Here is a 25,308-nt window from a genome sequence, read left to right on the forward strand (position 1 = left end):
ACTTTGGATTCCAAGCTTTCCTGGCTTCAACATCTTTGATCTTTTCACTCCACGGTGCCAGTGAAAAGTTTGCCTGCCTATTCAAGTTAACTAGGAAAATGGAAATGCTTTTAGTTTTCAGTTTGAGAGGGGTTTTCTTCCAGTGGCTGAGTTGTAAGGGGTTTCACTATCCTAGATTCTCAGAAGTAGGAAATAGGTATTGGACACTATGTGACCTGGGTTTCTTAGTCACCTAAGATACTAACATTTAAACATTGTAAAACCTTCAGTGGAAAGGTATGAGTTGGTGTTTTAATGTAATAAACAGAGAAGACTGGGAAAAATTCATTTGAAAAATTATATAACATAAAAACATAACATAATATAATATATAATAACTGTTTTGTAGAAATACAACCAATATGGAAATAGATTGAAAATAAATTTATTCCTTCTCACAAAATTTCATGTTCCTCCCCACAGGTGACAGATTTCCACCAGGCTTTTCAATGCATGAGGTGTGTGTGTGTGTGTGTGTGTGTGTGTGTGTGTGTGTGTGTATAAAATATGTTTATGTATATGTATATAAATATATTAGATTATGTTTTTTGCACCCTAAATTATCTACAACCAATATTCTCAAATATTTAAGATTCATTGATGACTTCATTGGTTGAAAAAAATACAAAAAAATTTGTTTGCTTACACAATTTTTCATTGACCTTTCAAACAATAAAATGATTGAGCAAACAGTTTTGCTTCTTTGGACCCAGCAGTGGTGTGGCAGGGGGATAACTTCAGTTAGACATGTAAGTATTAATCTTCATTCTGGTAATAACATAACCTATAACTAACAAAAACCAACACCCTCGTAACAGACATCTAACAGTTATGAGTTGTTAAGTTCCACTTATATACCAAAGAAAGTTACCTTTCATTTACACAGCAGTTCCAAAAGCTACTATCATTACTTTCATTTGTAAAGTGAAGAAAGAAAAAAAATACTGAGCCATCACCTCCTTTAGTAACTTGCTCAAAATCATGCAGTTTCTGTATCATGCAAGGTTCCACTAGGAAAACAGAAATGGAGATAATTTAACACAAAGAATGGATCCCACAGATGGCAAAAGGACAGTAAGGGGACAGTGATCGGCAATATAAGGGAGCCATTCTCCTAGGCTGAAGGGATAAATGAAGGGGCAGTTGTATACCCCAGTTACTGAGTGGAAGTTGGAACCACAGAAGACCTAGCTGTCAGAAACTGAAGCTGCTACTCAAGATGTTGTCCAAGGCAGAGAGAATGGGAAGTATTTACTTCTTGTTCTGAGGACAAATAGACCTAACGAAACAAGGGCTGATAGACACTTGTGATTAGTTTGAAGACCTGTGCACTTTTCATGTCACCCCCTGCTAGCTCTTTGTATTGCCAAAATACTCACTATATGATTTGGGGGAAGGAGTTTAATTCTCAGGGCCTTCAGTTTCTTTTTTGCAGAAGTTTTGCAAAGCTAATTGCTGATAGAACTGGCCTAGAACTCAGATCTCCTGAAATTGTCAGTGCGGGGTTTTTCTCTGCATCAATCTAACTCTATGGCCTTAAGAGGACTAATGTTTTACATTTTAATTAGAATCATTTTTCCCATTGTATCAGTTTCTTGTTTGAAAAGTACCTTATAATATGGACAATAGACTGGTACAAATTAAAAAAAAAAAAAAGTCAGTTATTTATAGGGTGAAATATTTAAAATGGGTTGTTACCCTTAAAATACTGCTATATCAATTCAGTCAGAGTTATATCCCCAAGAAAAATACTTTGTCATTGGGATTATATTTACCAGGGACTGAGCCTTAGGGACAGGATGGTGATATCTTAACTCATGAAACTACAGACCATGAAGCTGAAGACCATGGAAACTTTGGTATCTGAACAAGCAATTGAAACATAAAGTTAAATTCCAGAAACAAGCAACGTCTGGATAATAGGCCACAATTTTTTTCTAAGAACCTACTGGACTATAACTAAGCAGCAATTTTGGGATAATCATACATGGGCAGGCAGAAACCAGGGAGAAGATCAAATCAGGGATGGCTTTCTGCCGGTATTAGCTCAAGTAAAACCCTTGAATACTAAGTCAGTTTGAATATCAAGAACAGGATAATTCAGAGAATGGAGACCCATTATGATCCAAATCTTTATTCTGAGCCCAGGTTCTTTTACTCAGGGTAGATGGTCATCGACAGCTGGACGTCAGGCTTGCCAAAAAAGTAACCATGACAAACAGAGTCGTGCAAACTATGGTAGATGGCAGGCAATTGATGTTAAAGGAGGTGAAGTTAGCAGCTGTTTGTCTGTCATTCCAATCTGAATCCATAGGTCCCTTCCTATTGCAGGCACACTAGGAAAACTCAGCTCTCAAAGAGAATATCAGACTAAGGCCTAAGATAGTTTTCTCCTGTTGGTAGGTGATAAGGCAGAACTTGCGATATGGAATTTGTAGTAGTGAGAGGCAGAGGAAAACTCATACAATGTAATCATCTTGGTAAGTTACTAATGCATCAGTACATAAAGAAGACAGGTCATTGATGAGATCAGATAATATCAAAAAAAGATAAGAATGAACAATGATGGGAATCCATTTTAGAATCTATCAGCAATACATATTTGTTGATAAATATTTAATAAAAAATGTATGAAAGTCATCTTGACAACCCACTTCAATAAAGTTTTCCCACGATAACATAATGCCTCATTACATGACTCATTCTTTCCTGGATAAGCAGTTAGAAAGTTCAGACCTAAGATAGTCTGGGTCTTTTGACTCTGAAATATGTAGAGGAGTGGAAAGTGGCTATTTATTCTAGCATTTTCACATGGATATAGACGTGTTTAGTTTTCTTTATAGGGACTAAAATAGGCCTGATACATTTTCTATCTGCACTAATAAATAAATTATACTAAAAGATAGCCAGCCCTTGAGTGTCACTTTAATGTCAATGCACTTTATAAGCCTTTCCCTCTTCATAACTCTCTTTGCAAGTTTTATTTGATGCCAGATACATAAACTACAAATATCCTATTTGAAACTGTTAAGCAAAGGCATTTGAAGGAACTATTTTGAAAGACTATTATTTAAGGTATAAAAAGAGCTACTGATTAATTTAGGGAGGGGGTTGTTAATGCCACTTTAAAATAATTTAATTTCACTCAACATTTTTGTTTTTAGATGAGAAATGTTGCTTACCTAGGAGTGTTTGGACTTTTCAAATCCATGGTTTTTTTAATATATATATATATATATATACACACACACACACACACACACACACACACAACCATGAATTTCAAAAACTCATACACTCCTAGGTAAACAACATTTCTAACAAATATCTATATATATCAAGTCTGTTTCCAGAATGTTAGAACCCTAAAAGACATTGGGAATCTAGTCCAATTCCAATATTTTTCGACAAGCAAAAGGAAGGTTCCTTCCTCAAACTGATTTAGCAATTAGGGATCAAGAATTGTTTCACGTGTCAATAAGTTTTAAAAAGTTGCTCCAGCAGACATTTTATTGGGAATAATGCCTGCCATCTCCAGAAATATTAATATGAGAGAATAGAAAGTAGTAATCCCACTAGAATATCAGAAATATTGACCATGTCCTGAGAGTCAGGGACTAGTGGCGACTCAGGTGGTGAATACAAGAGAGAATATTAGTCACTCTGAATGTATAAGGGACTACTAAGTCCTCCCTGCTATCATCCTCTATCTAATATCTGGAATACTGGCTATTTACCTTTATCTCTCTGCTATGACCCTAAACACCTCCAATGTTTCTGACCACTGACTTTTTCCAGGGCCAAATTTTGTATAATACTGAACCCAGGTCCCTTCGGTTGATAGTTTGGTCAAGGTCAAAGAGTTGAAACAAAATTATTCAACTCATTCCATTAACAGAAAGTTAAAGTCTAGTAGCCAGTTGTCTTCCCAGGCTTACCAAAAACCTCATTTACATAAGGCCTAGAAAGAATTCTGCTATATACTTAGCTCCTCTGCAAAACGTGCCTTGAGAAAAGCATTTCTGTTTGGAGACAATAGATAGAACTGGCATTTAAAAATCCTGAATGTCCAGAATAATGCTCAGTGCTTGGTCCCTTCTAATTCTAATTAGGCATCCAGTCAGATGAACTGCATAACTCCATTCATTTTCCAGCCCTATGAGCCTCAGAAATCCCAGATTGATCACTGGCCAACAAATAAAGCTTCTCTCTTACCTTCTAATAACAGTCAACTATTATGTTTATACTTCCAAATGGAAATGATACTTCAGCTATCCATCAGCTGAAAGCCAAATGTGAAGTTCAGACAAAAGCAAAACAAGCAGTTAGCTAGGCAATTGCTTCATTTTCGAAAGTTCTACATTAAATTCAAATGTTATTCGAGGTTCACTGCCATTCAGATTAAATTGACATTTAGAAAGAAAATATGCATCTTTTCCTAACCTTTAGAAATAACATAGGATTTAGACATTTCAATCTCGTTTCTCCCTTACTTGTGTTTCTTATCACTTTATTCAGTACCCAAACAATTATTTCTTAACCTTTTATAGGAAGTGATGAGCTAATCTAAGAACAACTATTAAAGACACTTCAGTATTGCAAGAGAGCTATCTCGTTTTCTCTGTAATTGTATTTATCCCAATTATGAAAATGAATTAAAATGGAAAAATAATTATTTTTTTGTTTGTTTTTGTTGTTTATTTTGGAGGGTGAGGTTCAATATTTTTTTCTTTTTAGACCAAACAGAAATTTTGTCTTAGTAAAGAAAAATAAAACACTAGGCTTTACCATGCTATTATCAAATTTGTCTCCCTAGTCTTTAACCAAAGATAAAATCAGAGTCATCTTCTTCTACTGAAAAATTAAAACTGATAAATATTTCCTATGCAAAATGTGAAACCATAAAATTAATAGTAGAGAACATTAGCCAAGCATTTCTTCCAGAATGAGCATGGAATACAGAGAGGGTCAAACCTTATGTTAAGTTCATTCATGGATTATTCACATACAAGAATGGGAAAACTGTGATTTGGTGGCCAATTAAATTTAAAGGAGAAAGGAGTGCTTGCTCTTTAAGAGTTAGTGATAAAGTAATTGTACAACTATACAACTGAGAAAGGCATGTAGATGACTTAGAAGCATAAAGACATATGATTTAAGGCATAATTTAAAAATGTAGATTGATTTGAAAGTTCTCCAGAGGGTATAAATCTATGTTATCTACAAACAAATTTATCTGACCACATGTAGGAATAGAAGGTGGTCATATTAGCACAATATTTGAGTAGAGAGTGGAGGTTCAAGAGACCTGACCTGAGTTATGATCCTTATTCTGTCATTGACTGCTAGCCCTTGAGCAAATCATTTGTTTAAAAAGTGGCTACACTCAGTGTCCAATGCTCAATTGGTTTCTATTACTATCTTCCAGTAAAAGGAACCAGGGTTCTTTGGAGAAATGGCTAATTCTAGGGTTTGGGTGGGGAATGTACAAGATGAGCTTGAAGGCTCTTGTATTGCCAGAGAGTAAGGAAGTACTCAAAAAACAAAATGATGGGGTAAGTCAAAGCGACACAAGAGGCAAATGAAAGAGCTCCAAATTGCTGAAGCTGGAACAATTTAAGTAACAAAATAGAGAAACAGTAATGTATTATATACAACCACCCATACTATAAGGTAAATATCTATGTGCCCATGCTGATGTAAATAATCGAATAATTTAAAAGTGGGAGACAAGAGATAAATCATATAGAAAGATTTCAAATAATTCATACAGATAGTCTCCCTTCAAGGAGCACAACTCATCTTTTCAATGCGGCCTATGCTTAGTAATTTGCTGCCAAGTAGTACAATATGAAAGGGGGGAAATAATGTTACAGTAAAGAAATCTGCCAAACACTCCTGTAGCCAGGTGATCGTCAGGGATGAGTCATGTTATAGCATGTACTTTAGATATGTGATTAGAATACCATTTAATCTCTGTGACTATTTCCTTGATAACCAATAACTCCAGTCTTCTCATCAGAAAAATTATCAGACAAACCGAAATCAAAGAGCATTCTACACAATACTTGACCATTGCTCCCAAAATGATCAAGGTCATCAAAACTATGAAATTTCTAAGAAGCTATCACACCCCAGAGGAGCCTAAGGAGACAATTAAATATAATATAGTATCCTAAATGGGATCATGGAACAGAAAATGGGTATTAATGAAAAACTAATGAAATTTGAATAAAGTATAGAGTTTAGTTAAGAGCAGTATATCAATATTGGTTTCTTGGTTGTGACAAATGTGCCACAGTAATGTAAGATCTTAATAGAGGAAACTGGATACTGAATAATCAGGAACTCTGCACTATCCTTGCAACTTTTCTGTATTTTATTTGAAAATTTAAAAATATATTTACCTATATTAAAAATGGCTACATTGGACATCTTTTAACAAATACATAACATAATTAGAAAAGTTTTAAATAACAAAAACTCAATTCTAAAAGTGTACTTTATTTTTATTTTTGTATGTAAATGTATTTTCATTCTAGCAATATTATAACACGTCAAGAATTTTCCATAGTACAATTTTAATGTTGATGAACCTCAGTATATTGAAACTTAGATTAATTACAAAATTTTTCTTTTATAGGTGCTACCTCAATAAATACTACAGCTAATATATTTTTGCTCTATTGAATTGTTTCCATAGAAGGGAAAAGGCTGGACCAATGTGTATGTGAATCTTAATGGCTTTGGCTACATAGTGATGCATTTTTTCCTAAACAATTTGTATTCATTTTCAAGATCATCAATACTGAAAATGTGTAGAAATCTCACTCAAAATTGCCAGTGTTGAGTTTTATCTTGTAAAAAACATATATTAATAAAGTTTCAATCATGGCTTGAATAGTCACTGCTTGTATGGCTTTGGGCAAGTAACTTTTCTGCCCCTCATTTCTCTCATGTGTAGTTTGAAGATAGTTTTAATAATTCTTTAACAGGATTGTTATGCGAATTGAATGAGATAGTGTAGACAAGTACTTAGAATGGGGCCCAGTAGGTGATAAATAATAGCTATTGTAACTCTAATGATATTAGTTAAGATAAATGCACCATCTCCTGTGTTCAGTTTAATTCTCACCTTCATCCCAGATGTAACCACTGTCATAACTTTGGTACAAATCTTTGTAGACCGTGTTTTAATATCTAAACCATATATATATATATATATATATATATATATATATATATATATATATATATATGTGTGTGTGTGTGTGTGTGTGTGTGTATATATCATTGATGAACATGATACAGTACAGCAATAAAGACATCATTCTATGTGTGCATTTGCTATCTATATTTTCCGTTATAAAATTTGACTATAACTATTAACCATTGATTTATTTCTATCTTGATGTCATCCTATTGAATTTTGATATGTCTTTGTAGGCTGTACACATTAACTGTTTTCCATGTTCAATGGAAATATTATACTTAAATTATCATTGTTCTTGTTTTTCTTTAGCTTGTTGGTTTTACTAAAAAGGTTTGTAGTGTTATACATTAGAATCTGTCCATCTTTCTCTTTGAGATTTTCTTTTTGTTTCAGATATTTTTATTACTTTACTAACTTTGATCAATATCCCATCTTATATGCTATTAGATTTTATCATTTGATTTTTAAAATTAACTTTCTAATCTTTTTGGATATTATATGGGTTTTATCAAAAAAAATGAAGAGTCAAATATAATTTATTTACCATATTTCTATGTAGTTATTAATTTCATTAGTTTGTATTTAAATAGTCAACCCAAATTTCAATGACCCTTATGGTTTCCTAGAAACTAGGTTTCATTTTTACTCATGTATTATAACTTTAAGAAATGGAAACTTTCCTGCTGGTTATAATTCTGGAGTGAAATGTGATTTGCATATGTGTTTTATGATTTGTTTATGCTTGTAGTTGTTAGGGACAAAGACTGCACTTGTAACTTTCAGCCATGCTTTCATTCCTATTGAAAAAACAGGAAAAATCATGGTCTTAGAGAAATTTTCTGCAAGTACAGATATACAATAATGCATAATCCTCATTGGTAGTCTAATTGTTTTCTCAACAAAAATTGGTTTAGGAAGATAACTACTGAATAAGTAATTTTCAGAATTCTGTTAACATTTGAAATGATAACAAAAACAAGAAAGCTACCCCAAATAGTTTTGCCTCTTGCAACCCAACCACTGCTGTCATAGATAGATTCAGTTAGTAGATGTACCCAGGTTTTTATCTGGACTTCAGTTAAAAACTCTTTGAAAATGTAAAATTAACCCATACTTATTTTCTTCGGTCAGTCTTTAAATAAAGCGAGATAGCAAAACCTAGTAATTAGAGAATAGATTTAAAAAAATTAAACTATCTACTAATTCCCCCAAATGTCCTTACGTTAAATTAGGTGCTGTTAACAAAACTTCATTTATATATATTAAGGAGTATAAGGAAAAGTTCACATGAAAAGAACCACCCCTCACAATATATTTAACACAGTCTTCAAAGAGAAATTATTAAGAAAATGTTATAAAAACATACATAAAGCTGCTAGGTTGATGAGTTAACATGCATTAGAATATGTTTTCATTTTCATTACAGCTCAAATCATGCCCACTGCTCATACAAAAAAAAGTGTAATCATCAGGACTAATATAGGGCTTGAACCCTTTAAAAACAGGGAGGGCGAAGAATAAGGTTTGAGTCACTTAGTGATATCATTTCACCTTTCACTCTCTGGTTCTGAGCCATGCTTACCTCTCTCTGACAATGTGTCTGTATAACACATCATTGTGGGCAACACAATTTCCTCCATATGCCAGGGAATCCACTTTACGATGGATTGGTTTTTGTTTTGGGTGGTTGAGACAAACTTTGTATTATGGACAATGTGGTAGCATAGGAAAGCACTAGATGCAGTTATTAACTTCCATGTGCTGGCGAAAATGCCACCTGCTATGGTCATACAGGTGAATGAAATATGCCCTGTCATTGAAGAAAGTAGAGTACAGAGGAAGAGACAGAGAAGTAAAGAAATAGGTGAGAGTATAATGTGTGGTTTATTATACAGTTGTACAAACTGACATGAATGCATAAGAAGTCATAACAACTCTGCCCGGAAAAAGCAAGATTTCATGAGGAAGTGATGGCTGATACTAAAAGAGAAGTGGAAATTTCACAGAGAAAGCAAAAGACAATACAGCTTATTAAAAGTCTGCGTGTGTGTGTGGGGGGGAAGCCTGGAGACATAAGTTCATAAAGTTTGGGGTCTCCATCAGTAAGTCAAGATGATTGATCAAGCTGGAATGGTAGCTGGGGAATGGATTATGAAGAGCTATGCATATACACAATCATTAGGAGTATGGTAGCAAGTTATTGAAAGTTTTTGTGTAGAAAGAAGAAATTTTAAAAATTATTTTAGAGATAGAATGTTGAATATAGTATGCAGAAAGAAGAAGGGAAAAAGAAGGCCAGGCTGATAAATAAAAGTTGTTTTAGTCCTCCAGGCTAGAAAAAATGGTGACCTGAACGCTGGCAGTGAGAATAGAGACAAGAGGACCATATTTTTAAGATCATGTTCGGGAAATTAATCTGCTGGGCTTACACTCTGATTTAGAGTGAGAAAGGTGGAAAGAGAGATCTATTTGGGGCTAAGAATAATGACACAGGGAAAACTAGAGGATAATCGATGAAAGATAGTTCTGTTGCAGTAACATTGCATTTGAAATTCTACAGGAATATTTATAGAAAAAATATATTTCAAGCACTTGGAAATTTGGATGAGGAACTCCAGAGAAGGCCAGGACCTGAAGTCACAGATTTTAGTGTTATTGGTTTATAAAGGTTCAGTGAAGGGAATAGAGTTCCCCAGGGACAGCAGGAAGCGAAAGAATATTACCAGTATTACTTGGATCAGAAAGCACAGGTTTGAGTCCTAGGTTCTGTCATTGACCAGCTCTGGGGACTTGACCTCATATTTTTCACAGACAGAGTCAACAATAGTTACATTACTGACAACTCAGTTACTTAAAACAGCCAATGAAATGCAAATGTGCTTTGGAAATCCTCAGAGCATTTTCTATGCTTTTGGTTATGACATATTTCCAGCAGCACCTCTATATTAAGATGTACACTATAGCAATTCAATGAAAAATTGAAAATAGCCTAAATAACTGCATCTAGGGATCACTTATATAAAAACCAGTACATTAATTTACAGGCAATTATTATTACGCTGCCAGTGATTTGTATTGCTATTGAGACTGTAAAATCACAGTAATTGTTCACATTCTTTCGTGGAGTGAAAAAAAGGTACAAAATTATATATAAATAAGTACGTTCATTACTATCTAAAAATAAATACAGGGAAGAAAAAAGCTGGAAAGACGATTTCTAAAACCTTAGCAATCATTTTTGGGAGATGATACTATGGGTGATGTCTTTTCACTTTACAGCTACCATAATTATTGCCTCTGTGTGTGTGTGTGTGTGTGTGTGTGTGTGTATGTGTGTGTGTGGCGGGGCGGTGTACTTATGGGATTTAAATGTTTCTTTAAAGAATTAATTCACCTGTGAATCAAATTAAGCAAGTTCACTTTTAAAATGTAGAATCTTAGGCAGAAAGAAATTTAAAATTATCACAGTGGCCCAATCATCCCACATATATCAATTACAGATAGATAATTGAAAGCCCCAAGAAAGGACATATTCCTTGATTCACAGATTTAATGACAGAGCTGAGCTATGATCCCAGAAATTTTGGACTCTTACTGCAGAACCAAAGCAGTTTCGGTTACAAATTTCCAGGATTTGCATAACAAGCTCTAAGGATTTTATAAACTTACTTCAGGAGTAAGTTTACAAAATCCTTACTCCTTAAGGATCCCAATGCTTTTGTGAGTTGCTGGGTAGATAGGACAAATGAAACTGCAGAATGTGTCAGAAGGTATGAATTGGGATATGATTTGCACATAAAACTTGTGGAAGTGGACAGCAGATGAGAGGGAATAAGCAAGACACACATGGAGAGAATTTTTTCAAGGTGGCTCTTTCAGTCTGATTCACTTTAAAGGAATATACGCTGTCTTCTGCAGTCTTTCTGGTTCTGAGGGGCTCATTCCAAACAGGGGCTCCTGAAAGGATTTCAAGGAAAAACATGACATTTTGGTGTCAGGAGGCCTGGCTCTGTTATTTAACTTTCTGTGTGGACTTGAACAAGTTATTGAAACAGCGTCTGCAGTTGTTTTATCATTTCCCCTGAAAATGGTAATATTCATAACTGCCTTGCTGAGATTTCAACGATCATGTCTTTAAAGACCTGAACATAGGAGGAGGAAGAGAAAAACAACAACAATGATGACGATAAAGAAAACAATAACAGGGACGGAGGGTGATGAGGATGACGAGTATGAATCACAGCAATGATGATGACAATGAGTTGGAGAATGAAAAGCCTTTCCTCTTGAGTTTTTAAAGAAGTTCTCAGAGCTAACCCTGTGTTTTAATTATGATTGATTGTCAATGGCTCTCTTGTCCCATTTGACTGTAAACTTCAAGAGTACAGGGTCCTTTCTTCGTAGGTATTCATTCTGTGCTTACTGACAAATGAATGGACTGCAATAACTCACAACTGCCTGTATGTATTACAGCAGATAAGAAAGCAATCTTCTTTCTGCAAGAGGCCATTTCACTTTTTCCTGCAGGGGACAGATGGGGAAAACACTACATTTAATTTAGCTGGCTGCTTCTGATTTCTTTTTCATGGATTTTTTTATTCTTGAGGGGAAAAATGGTTTTCTTTTCTATTTCTCTGATGGATTTCTTCTGGTGTTCCCTTTAAGGTTTTTAAACTTGGTTTTGGTACAGTAGAATTGCCCTCTAGACATTTTAAGGAGGTTGACTGATAAGGTCTGGGAATAGATATCATTCTGTACCTCAACAAAAAATGGACTGAATTTTAGTAAATGTGGTGGGCAGTGGTCAGAAGATTAATTTTAAACCACATATCTGAGGTGCTCTTAGCAACATGCTTGATGTATATTACTACAGCCTTGGTGCCAGGAGTGTGTTTGTACAACTTTATGTGGAGTTAGAGAATGCCTCACCTCCACAGATCTGTAAGAAAATAGAAACCATAAAAATTGCATCTCTAATTATTGTGTAATTTACTATTATGGCTGTAGCTTCAGAGAGGTTGGTATTTAATAAAGTAAAATTTACTGAAAGAATCACAATTCTAGTCCTATTGCTGTTATAACATGTATGTACAGAAAGCAAAAAGGCACTTGAATCTTCATTAGTACCCGTGAGGACATGGGTTTACTGGAGTATTACAAGTCCATGCCTGAGTACTGTGCTCAGGGCAGTGCATTTACTATAGTAGTCCATGGTTTCTATGACTTAAGTCACATCACCTAACAGAAAACTGAATAACAGAACACTAGTTCTCAATGCTTATACTTTAAACATTTACAGATGACAACCTTAGAGTGGGTAAATTTCAATAAGATTTAGTCCTCAAACAAATAGCATTTTTCTCTAACATCTCTTCAACATATAGTGAAAGAGCAATTCCCATTTTACAGGTATAAAATCTGAGGTACTGACCAAAGTCTGCCTTGATAATTTACAGAAAATCAGAGCTAGAAGGTCAAGTCTCAGTTCCCATGACCAGAATAATTTAATAATTTAATCCAGTATTTCAGCACTCTATGGACAAATAAACACAAGTGTTGGAAAGGTTGTGGGGAAAAAAAGGAACCCTCATACACTGCTGGTGGGAATGTAAGTTGATACAGCCACTGTAGAAAACAGTATGGAGGTTCCTCAAAAAATTAAGAATAGGATTACCATACAACCCAGCAATCCTTCTTCTGGGTATCTACCCAAAAAATCTGAAAACATTTATTTGTAAGGATATATGTACTGCTATATTCATCGCAACATTATTCATGGTGGCCAAGACATGGAAACAACAAAAGTGTCCTTCAATTGGTGATTGTATAAATATGTGGTACATATATACAATGGAATATTACTCAGCCATAAGAAAATATGAAATATTGCTATTTGTGACAACATGGATGGCTCTTGAGATTACCGTAGTAAGTGAAATAAGCCAGACAGAAAAAATCGAGAACCATATGATTTCATTCAGATGTGGGCTATAAAACTTAAAGCAACAAATAAACAAGACAAATGAACAAAAACTAATAGTCACAGACAACAGTTTAGTAGTTACCAGAGGGTAAGGAGTGGGGAGTTGGTAGAAGAGGGAAAAGGGATGGTGATGGAAGGAGAACTGATGCTGGGTGGTAAACACACAATGCAATATATAGACCATGTATTATAGAACTGTACCTTTGAAACCTATGTAAGTTTAATAACCATTGCCATCCCAATACATTTAATTTAAAAAACTCTATGGTTATATTGCCTCTTATTTTAGTCATTCATTCAGTCAAACAAGTAATTATTGAGATCTTGCTATGTGAAAACTACTTACCCTTCTAATGGAGTTGGATATTTACAGTATTACTGATAGTCTAATTTACAAAACTCATTATTGTTTTAAATTTAAATGTTATGGTTAAAATCACATGTTTGTTGTAAAAAAAATTCAAGTATATTATTATAAAATTAAAAATAACAGCCCTCTCCTTATCTTTATTCCCATAAGTCATCTTTATTAAAATATAATTGTCTTTATACAAAATATATCATATGATACATAGTATTTTGCATCTGCTTTTCTCTTAATAGTAAATGATGAATTTCTTTACATATTAGTAAATGGAGATGGAATTCTCTTGCTATTTTTAATGACTGACTAGGATTTCTTCCTATAACAGTAACTATATGTATTTTTCAAGTCCCTTATTGATAGACATTCTTTTTCTTTTTCACATTTTAATACTTCTAGACTTAGTTCCTTATGTTTATCTCCTAGTTTGTGCCAGCATTATTTCAAGAACAGATTATCTCAGATGTGCATAGACTGCAATTTTTTCTGCTGATCTACTGACCTCTGATATCTTACCTTCCATCCTACCTGCACATAGCTATCAAGATTCTCATATTACAGTGCTAGGCTAATCAATGACTTCTCATTTTCAACCAAGTGAAATGCACACTCTAAGTACAAAATTTGGTGCCTTCTGAATTTATACAAGTAAATTTTTAAAAAAATCTTATTAAAATTTGGGAAGAAGAACTAAGTAGACATTCTTCCAAAGAAGACATACAAATGGCCAACTGTTACATAAAAAGGTACTTAACATCACTAATCATCAGGGAAATGAAAACTACAACTATAATGAGATAATACCTTACACCTGTTAGAATGATTATTATAAAAAAGACAAGAGATAACAAGTATTGGCAAGGATGTAGAGAAAAGGGAACCCTGTGCACTGTTGGTGGGGATATAAATTGATTCAGCCACTATGGAAAATAGTATGGCAGTTTCTCAAAATAAAAAATAAAACTACCATATGATCCACTTCAGCAACTCCACTTCTAATTATTTACCTGAAGAAAACAAAAACACTAACTCAAAAAGGTGTCAGCACCCCAATATTAATTTCATCATTATTTACAATGACCAAGACATGGAAACAACCTAAGTGTTCATCAGTGGATGAAAGGATAAAAGAAAGGTGGTATACATACACAATGGAATATTTTCCAGCCATATAAAGGAAATCCTACCATTTGCAACATGAATGGACCTTGACAGTATTGTGCTACGTGAAATAAGTCAGACAGAGAAAATTAAATACTGTATAATTTCACTAATATGTATATGTAGAATAAAAAAGTATTTATAGATATAAAAAATAGATTGTTGATTGCTAGAGGCAGGGGCTGTTGGGTGGAAAAATGGGTGAAGGTAGTCAAAAGTTACACACTTCCAATTATAAGAAAAATAAGTCTTAGTTTTTTTTTTTAAAAAGAAAGATTTAGTGCCTACTAATATCCAATAATTTGATATCCTATCACATCCCCTAATAAAAACTTTCTACATTTTAATCATACGAAACTCTAGCCTTACATTTAACATTATAAGTTTGCCCCTCCCCCCACCAAATTCTTCTCATCTTGAACACTCTCTTCAGTCTCTGAAATCTTTACTGTTTTTCAAACTACAGTTCAATATCCAGACAATTTTGAAAGTCTTTCTTCTCCTACCTCACATTTAGCAGCAATATACCAAGAATTCAATTTTTACTTTTCTGGACTACCTAGCAAACTGTGTGGTTCACATAGTCTCTTTTTGCTACAAAGAAATATAAAATTTGGCAGAGGAGGACCGCCATACTCCACAAAGCTATAATACAACACTCAGGATGTGACAGGCGTTTCTCACATCTCCCACCCACTTTGTAGTCCCTCCACCATGTGTTTATGTATGTAATAAATATTATGGTGGTAATACTGCAATTTGACTAAATGCTTGCTTATTACATATACTAAACGTCAAACCCAATATTTTCAACAAACATCTCATTTCATACAACAAGTACACAAAGGAGGTGCTATCATTATTCTTATATTACAGATGAGAAAGCCTGAGAATATTCAACTACTCACTCAACGCCACACAACTACTACCATGTTTCCCTGAAAATAAGACCTAGCCAGACCATCAGCTCTAAGGCGACTTTTGGAGCAAAAATTAATATAAGACCCGGTATTATATTATATTACATTATATTACATTACATTATATATTATATTATATTATATATTATATATTATACCCAGTCTTATATTATATTAAAGTAAGACCGGGTCTTATACTAATTTTTGCTCCAAGAGACCCATTAGAGCTGATGGTCTGGCTAAGTCTTGTTTTCGGGGAAACACGGTATATAGTAAAGCCAGGATTTGAATTCAGATTGTCAGAATTCCAAACTTTATTATATTTCTTTCCTTAAAATTTGTAAATTGAATCAACTAAACAGTCTTTGCAAGAACTAAATTGGTGGTTCATGACCCAAGGTTCATGACAAACAAAAAGCTGTATGAGAGTTCTATTAAAGTCTAACCATCCTTTAGAGACTGATTATTAACTAATAATGATGCCATTCCTTAATAGCTAATAAAAAGAACTATACTCTTAAAAGATCAAGTAAATTGCCCACTAATCTGATTAAAATGAATTTTCTTCTAGTTCTCAAAGGTCTAGACAGCTTGTCATTTTTTTCCTTCTGCCCTATCCATTCTAGATCTAAAGAAGTATTGCTTTTCATTGAAGGATATTAACTGCAAATGGGTAATTTATCTTTGTTCAAAGTGAATTATGTTTCACGTTGTTCTGGAAAATTTTATGATTAGGACAAGTTCTGCCTGTATTTACTCTTTCTAGGGAAACCTTACATTTGTCAAAATCAATGACCACTTTTCACGAAATATTTTCTTTGATATGGATTATAGCAGCTTCCTCATTTTTCTCTATGCCAGCAGTTTCACCATCTGAATTAATTGTCTATGGCTGCTATAACAAACTACCATAAACTAAGTGCATAAAACAAATTTATTTTATTACAGGTTTTTGTTTGTTTGGTTGTTTAGGTTAAAAGTCCAACATGAGTCTCACTGGGCTAAAATCAAGTGTTTAGCAGGACTGTTTCCCTTCTGGAGACTCTAGGGGAGAATTTGTTTCCTTGCTTTTTCCAGTATCTATGTGCATTCCTTGGTTCATGGCTCTCTGTCTCCATCTTAAAATCCAGCAACGGCGGATTGAATTCTTCTCATACTGCATCACTGTGATATCCTCTTCTGCCTACCTGGATAATCCAGGATAATTTTCCCATTTCAAGGTCTTTAACATCTGCAAAGTCACTTTTGCCATGTAAGGTAACAAATTCACAGGTTCAGGGGATTAGGACGGGGACATTTTTGAAGGCCATTATTTTTGCCTACCACACTCTCCCTAATTTCCATTCATTCTCCGAACTGTTATGAGAATAGATTTCCTCAAACGCACATCAGAGCATTCATGTTCATGTACAGAATTATTCAATAACTCAACCTGTGCATGAATGACATACAAGGTACTTCAAAATTTGGCTTTTGTGTACTTAGTCATTCTAATATCCCACAACTCTTAGTAAACAACTTTTGATTCCACTTTTATTCTCTTCTACCACTTACCTTTTCAAGAATTCCTTCCTCTCTTGATCAACTAAAAAATATCTACTCTTTCTTCAGTTCTTAGCCCAATGTTTAACTTTTCCATAAATCTTTCTCCGATCCTCCCCATGCAGTATTTATTAGCTGCTCTCTCTCCATGATACAGTACACATGGTATCAAGGGGCACCAATAAGTGTGTTATCCTTCTATAAGGGTGTTAGGGAATACTATTGGCTGAGACCAACTGGCTTGGGCAAGCTATATCCAAAGATTCACAGGGAAAACAAGCTGATACAGTGTCATAATTAGCTGTGACTGTAAGAGGGATGTTTATTGAACAGAGCCACATACAGGAAGGTCGTCTTGGGTTACTACTCCTGCTCCTATTATGACATTACTGGTTCAACACCTATTTAAAGCAGTCCATCCTCCTGTTACAAGGCAATTTATTGCAGCACTGGAATGGAATTCAGAATTGAAGTCTGATTATGTCTATCTGATCAAAATCCCAACCACCTGCTCTTTGCTTCACTTTTTCAAGGGGACAATGATATTTTCTCTTTGGACACTTAAATACTAAGTTACTTTAGTACCTGTAATCTGGGCTTCCCAATCTTAGCCTCAATGTTAAAGGGATGGTTAAACTTCATTTTCTGGACAATACAGTCATTTGCCTACACTCCTATGAACAGATATTCTCATTGCTTTCCAACAGTCTTATGATACCAAGGCCACCACTAGAGGTTATGACTGTATTCCTCAAATAATCAAAGCAAATTTATGATAACAATATGGCTACAACAAAATGTAAAAACACAGAAAAACAGCACCAAGCTCAATATATTTCAGGGCCTCTCACTATGATATCATATATTGGTTAATCAACACCTAGAGAACTGTGAACTCCTTTACATAATATAACATGACTTTTGTTGCTGTCGTTGTTGTTAGAAATCTTTAGACCATAGCAACGTAATTGAATCAAAAAAATGGATCAAGAAAAAAAAGAGATAAAAATATAAATCAGTAATTTTGAAACAGGTAATTAAGTAATGGAAAGAGACCATAATTCTCTTCCTAGATGTTCTTTAACACTTCTATTGGAAGGATGTTTCCTATGACAGCTTTTAAGTTATAAAATGTAGCTACCTTGAATGAGAACTATCTGGATTTGTTCATTTTTACTACTTAACAGCAGATTTGAATTCTAGCAGACTGTAAATTAGAGTAGTGTCTCATCCAGTAGAGAAACATGAGTGAATTATAATCAAAATTTACATTAGAAAATAAAATGTCCAAAAATAGCCAAGATAATTCTGATGAAGAATAAGGTAGAATGATTTGTTCTATGGCATAACAAGACTTATTGTTAATTATAACTGTTAAGACAACCTGTTATCACAGGGATAACCAGTAGAACATGTGACCTATTTTAGAATGTTCTATTTTAGAATGTCACTACAAATAAGTGAGGAAAGGATTATGTATTCAACAAATAATGTTGGAACAGTGGATTATTCAAATGAGGGGGTGGGACTGTTTCTCTACCTCAGAGCATAAATAAAATTTATTAACTGATAAATAAAAGTCTTTAATATAAGAGGGAAACAATAAAAATTTTAGAGTGAAAGGTGAGATAATGTGTCTATAAATCTAGAGTAGTAAATAATTTCTTTTTCAAGGTGTACATACACACACAAGACAAACCAAAAAAGGAAAGATCAATATAATGCATTAAGAAATTCTGAGATAATCAAGGCAACCACAGAGTCCATCCTACAGCCACACTTAGGCAGAGAACAAAGCCAGCAGTTCTTAGCCATTGGGACACCCAACCCCATCTTCAACGTCAGAGTTTGGGCAGTGACCTTGCCCACAAAAATACTCTAGTAGCAAGACCTACCTGCTCAACGCTGTTATCAGCAGACATGTTCAGAAACCCAAACTTAGCTGACTGGTGAAGAACTGTCTCTGCCAAAGCGAACCTGCAAAATGTGGGAGAGGAGACTGCTTACTCAAATATGCAGATATCAATGTAAGAAATCAGAATCACTAAAATAGGGTAAACACGACAACATCAAAGGAAATGAATAAAGCTCCATTAACTGAAATTAATAAACTCCATAAAGAAATGAAGATTTATTAACTGACAGACAAATAGTTCAGAAAAACTCTGCTCTTAAATAAATTTACTGAACTACAAGAACACACAGACAAGTAAATGAAATTAGTAAAAGAATAAGTGAACAAAAAAACCCCATAACACTATCAGTGAATTTCTCAACAGAAATATTTCAGGCCAGGAGAGAATGGGATAACATATCCAAAATATGGGGAGGAAAACTCTGCAAACCAATAATTCTATACCTGCATAGCTGCCCTTCAGAAATGAAAGAGAGATAAACACTTTTCTGAACATAAAAACAAAAGCTGAGGGAGTTTATCGTCACTAGACCCTCCTTACAAGAAATGCTAAAAGGAGTTCTTTGAGTGGAAGTAAAAAAATACTAATTAACATCACAAAAACATAAGATAACATTAAACTTACTGATAATGGTAAATGTACAGCCTAAGTTAGATTCTCTAATATGGTAATTGTGTGTATAATTCACTTACAATCTGGTTTAAAAGTTAAAAAGAACAAATGTAGTAAAAGAACCATAACTACAATAATCTGTTGTAAGTTATGCAATATATGTAAACTATAACCTAATAATCTAAAATGTGAGAAAGAGAAGTAGAAGTATAAAGCTGAGGAATTTGATGAAGTTATCAGTTTAAAATAGGGTGCTGTTATTTTAAGATATTTCATATAAGCCTCATGGTAACTAAAAAGGAACATCATGTAGTAATTACACAAAATAACATGATAAAGAAGTCAAAACATATTACCAAACATATCAAAACACATAGAAAAAGACAGTAGTATATAAAGCCAGGAACAATGGATCTACAAAGAGACCAAAAAACAAATTAGCAAAGTGACAACTTTAAGTCCTAATCTATCAACAGCTACCTTGAATGTAAATGAATTAAACTCTCCAATCAAAGACAAAGACATGGATGGAAATGCAAACAAACAAAGAATAACACAACAGCCAATGATAGGATACAAGAGATTCACTATGTATGCCTTAAAGACAGACTGAGAGTGAAAATGTAGAAAAAGATACTTCAAGCAAATGGTGTCCAAAAATGCAGAAGTAGCTGTACTTAGACAAAATAGACATTCAACTAAAAATGGTAAAAAGAGACAAAGAAGGTCATTATAAAATAATGTAAAATAATGTAAAATAATGTTTTATCAAAAAGATACAACAATTGTACATATTAAGTACCTAACTTCAAAGCACTGAAATATATAAAGCAAAAACTGACAGAGCTAAAATGAAAAATAAAGAACATAACAATAATTGTTAAGGATTTTAATACTCCATTTCCAACAAAGCATAGATCATTCAGACTTAAGGTTAATAAGGAAACAGTGGATTTAAACAACATTATATATAAAATTGACCTAACAGACATATAGAGAGCATTCTGACAACAGCAGAATATACATTATTTCAAGCACATATAGAATATTTTCTTAGATACACCATATGTTAGGCCACATAAGAAGTCTTAGAAAATTCAAGAAGACGGAAATCATACTAAGTATCTTCTTGGACCACAATGGTATGAAAGTAGGAATCAATAACAAGAGAGAAACTAAAACAGTCAAGAACACAAGGAAATTCTACTGAATACCAAAGTGGAAATTAAATGAGAAATAAAAAGTTTCTTGAGACAAACAAAAAATGAAAACACAACACATCAAAACCTATGGGATGTAGCAAAAGCAGTTCTAAGAGGAAAGTTTATGTGAATAAATCACTACATTAAGAAATAGGAAAGTTCTCAAATAATCAAACTGTATGCCTTAATGGAATAGAAAAAGAATAAATTGAGCTCAAAGTTATCAGTTTATCAGGTATCAGGAAGAAAATAATAAAGACTAGAGAAGAAATAAATGCAAAATAGTAATAAAGATTAACAAAACTAAGAGTTGGTTCTTTGCAAAGATAAATAAAATTGTCAAATATTTCACAAGAATAACCAAGGAAAAAAGAGGGAGGACCCAAATAAAAAAAAAATATATAAATGAAAAAGAAGACATTACAACTTGTAACACAAAGAATCATAAGAGGCCACAATAAACAATGCCATCAAGCTGGACAACATAGAAGTAGTGAAAAGTTTTTAGAAGCACAACATACCAAGACTGAATCAGGATGAAACATGGAATCTAAACCAACCAATTACTAGTAAGGAGATTGAATCAATAATCAGAAATCTACAAAAAACCAAACAAAACAAACAAACAAACAAAAAAAACTACAAGATGTCTTCACAGGTGAATTTTACCAAACATTTAAAGAAATATTAATGCCAATCCCTCTCAAGCTTTCCAAAAAATTGAAAAGGTAAAAACACTTCCAAAATCATTTTATAAGGCAAGTCATAACCCTATATCAAAGTCATAGAAGGAAACTACCAAAAAATAAAACTGCCTGCCAATATCCCTGATGAATACAAAAGCAAAAATTCTCAATAAAATACTAACAAATCAAATTCAGCAGTGCATTACAAAGATCATTGAACATGATCAAATGGGGTTTATCACAATAATGGTTTAACATATATAAATCAATAAATGTGATATATTTATAGAATGAAAGAAAAAAAATCATATTATAATAGAGATGCAAAAAAAAGGCATTTGGCAAAATTCAGCATCAATTCATGATAAAAACTCTTAACAAATTAGGTATAGAAGGAACATACCTCACATAATAAAGGCTATCTATGACAAGCCCACAGCTAATATCATACTCCATGGTGAAAGGTTGAAAGATTTTCATCTATGATCAGGAACAAGACAAGTGTGCCCAGTCTCACCATCCTATTCAACATAGTACTGGAAGTTCCAGCCAGAGCAATTAGGCAAGAAAAAGAAAAGACATCAGAATAAGAGAGGAAGAAATAAAATTGTTTCTATATGCAGATGACATGCATGTTTTTATACAAAGAAAATCATAAAGACTCCACCAAAAAAAAAGATGTCTAATCAACAGTATTACAAAATGAACATGCAAAAGTCAGTAGTGTTTTATGCACTGACAACGAATTTTCTGAAAAACAAATGAAAATGATCCCATTTACAATAGCATCTAAAACGATAAAATACTTAGTAATGAATTTAACCAAGGAAGCGAAAGATGTTTACACTGAAAACAACAAGACATTAATGAAAAAAATTGAAGAAACAAATAAATGGAAAGATAGCCCATGTTTATGTACTGATGGAATTAAGATAGTTAAATGTCCATACCATCCAATTCCATCTATAGATTCGATGCAATCCCTATTAATATTCAATGACATTTTTTACAGAAGTTGAAAGAAATTGTAAAGTTTATATGGAACCATAAAAGACCCCAAATAGCCAAAGTAATCCTGAGACAAAAGAACAAAGTGTTAGGCATTACATTTCCTGATTTTAAGCTATATTATAAAGCTATGGTAATCAAAACATTATGTTACTGGCATAAAAAGAGACACATAGAGCAGTGGAACAGAATTGAGCGCCCACAAATAAACCTATGCATATATAGTCAACTAATATTTGATAAGGGAGACGAGAATACTCCATGAAGCAAAAACAGTCATTTAATAAATAATGCTGAGAAAATTAAATATTCATATGTAAAGTAATGAAACTAGTCCCCTATCTTATAATAATCACAAAAATGAACTCAAAATGGATTATATACTTAAATGTAAAGCCTGAAACGGTGAAACTCCTAGAAGAAAACACAGGAAAAACTCTTTTTGACAAGAGTCTTGGCAATGACTTAGTGGATGTGGCACACAAAGCACTTGTAAGAAAATGAAAAATAAATAAGTGTTACTATATCAAACTGAAAAGCTCTGCACAGCAAAAGAAATGATCAACAAAATGAAAACACAACCTATGGAATGGGAAAAAAATATTTGTAAACTATATATCTGATAAAGGGTTAATATCCAAAATATATAAATAACTCACACAACTCAATAGCAAAGAGCAAAATAATCCAATATAAACATGGTCAAAGGCCCTGAACAGACATTTTTCCAAAGAAGATACACAGATGGCCAACAGGTACATGAAGAGATGCTCAACATCACTAATCACTAGGGAAATGCAAATCAAAACACAATGAGATAGATCACTTGTTGCCTGTTAGAAAGGCTAGCAACAAAAAGATAAGACATAACAAATGCTGGTGAGGGTGTGGAGAAAAAGAAACCTTATGCATTACTGGTGACGTTGCAAACTGATGCAGCCACCGTGGAAAACAGTATGGAGGTTCCTCAAAAAATTAAAAATAGAATTAACATATGATCCAGAAATTTCACTTCTGGGAGTATATCCAAAGGAAACAAATGTATTATGTCAGAGATATTTGCACCCCCACAGTTCAGCAGCATTAAATAATGAAACAAGATATAGAAACAACCTAAGTGTCCATCGATGTATGACTAGATTTTATATATATATATAAATATATATAACTTCATTATAAATATATTCACAACTTCATTGTCTGTATATGTATATATACATATGTATATGTGAATATATAAATATATTCACAACTTAATTGTCTGTATATGTATAATTTCCTATTTGCACACACATACGCAATGGGATATTATTCAGCCATAAAAAAGGAGGAAATCCTGCCATTTACAACAACTTGGATGGACCTTGAGAGCATTATGCTAAATGAAATAAGTCAGACACAGAATTATAAATACTCTATTATCTTAGTTATATGTGAATTCTAAACAAACAAACAAAAGGTCAGATTTGTGATTACCAGAAGCAAGGGGTGAGGGGAGGGAGAATTGGATGAAGTTGGTTGAAAAGTCAAAACTTTCAATTATAACGTAAATAAGGATTAGGGATATATGTACAATATGATGACTGCAGTTAACACTGCTATATAGTATATGCAAAAGTTTTTAAGAGAGTAAATCCTAAATTATTTCTCTTTATTCTTTTTTTGTATGTGTGTATCTATACGCAATGAAGGATGTTAATGAAAATTACTGTGGTAATTATTTCACGACATATGCAAGTCAAATTATTATGCTGTACACCTTAAATGTATACAGTGCTGTACTTAAATTATAGCTCAATAAAACTAGAAAAAAATTATCATGAAAAAATAATACATTGAGTGAAAAGAAGGAACAAATTTGAAATTCAGAAGAATAAAGAACTGCTGCAATTTTTTTTTTTTTAAAAAAAGGACATCCAATCTTATAGAAAACTAGCAAATATCTATCAGTCATTGTCAATACCATGTTTCCCCGAAAATAAGACCTATCTGGACAATTAGCTCTAATGCATCTTTTGGAGCAAAAATTAATGTAAGACCCACACTTATTTTACTATAAGACTGGGTCTTTAATATAATATAATATGATATAATATAACATAATATAATATAATAATACAAATACTATCAGTCATTGTGTCAATACTGCATAACAAACAACTTTCAAATTTCATTCATGTGTCTGTGGGTCAGCTGTGGCAACTCTGTACTATGTGTCTCTTTCTAGGGTCCAAGCTGGAAAGTGGTAAACAATGGCTATGTGTAGTTTGTTCTCCTGGCATGGCTGAAAGCTGAAGTCGGCCAGCCCAAACACGTAAGTGCATTTCAAGTCATTATTCCATTACTTTCATTTATATCACATAGACCAAAACCAGTCAAATGACCAAGATCACAGTCCAGAGGAAGCAAAACATTAGCCCTTCCACCAAGAGACTGTATACATCTTACAAGGATATAAATATAAAATATTATTACATGAGAGTGAAAATCAGTCGACTGCATACATGGACAGCAATTTTACAGAATAACAAGTCAAAGGGCAGAGTGGCTTCCATCGCGAGAACTACCTGTTCAGGGGCCTCAGTGCTCTCTAATAGGCTGCAAGACCAGTCGTTTCATAAGAGGGCACCAAGCTCATTAAGGAAGGAGAGCTGTTCCTACT

At 33.5% G+C, this 25,308-nt stretch overlaps 1 long non-coding RNA gene across 1 annotated transcript in view; it reads left to right on the forward strand.

Annotated features, from left to right (window-relative positions):
• The window catches only part of LOC141572790 (uncharacterized), a 148,885-nt gene extending 123,921 nt beyond the window's left edge, over nucleotides 1-24,964 (forward strand). The window contains exon 3 of the long non-coding RNA XR_016018815.1: nucleotides 24,874-24,964. This is a non-coding gene — a long non-coding RNA (uncharacterized LOC141572790). The remainder of the gene's footprint in view (nucleotides 1-24,873) is intronic.
• Nucleotides 24,965-25,308: the final 344 nt, after the last annotated feature.

This window comes from Rhinolophus sinicus, chromosome 15, assembly GCF_057876585.1.
Source record: "Rhinolophus sinicus isolate RSI-liver-muscle chromosome 15, RSI-T2T, whole genome shotgun sequence".
Taxonomy (NCBI): domain Eukaryota; kingdom Metazoa; phylum Chordata; class Mammalia; order Chiroptera; family Rhinolophidae; genus Rhinolophus; species Rhinolophus sinicus.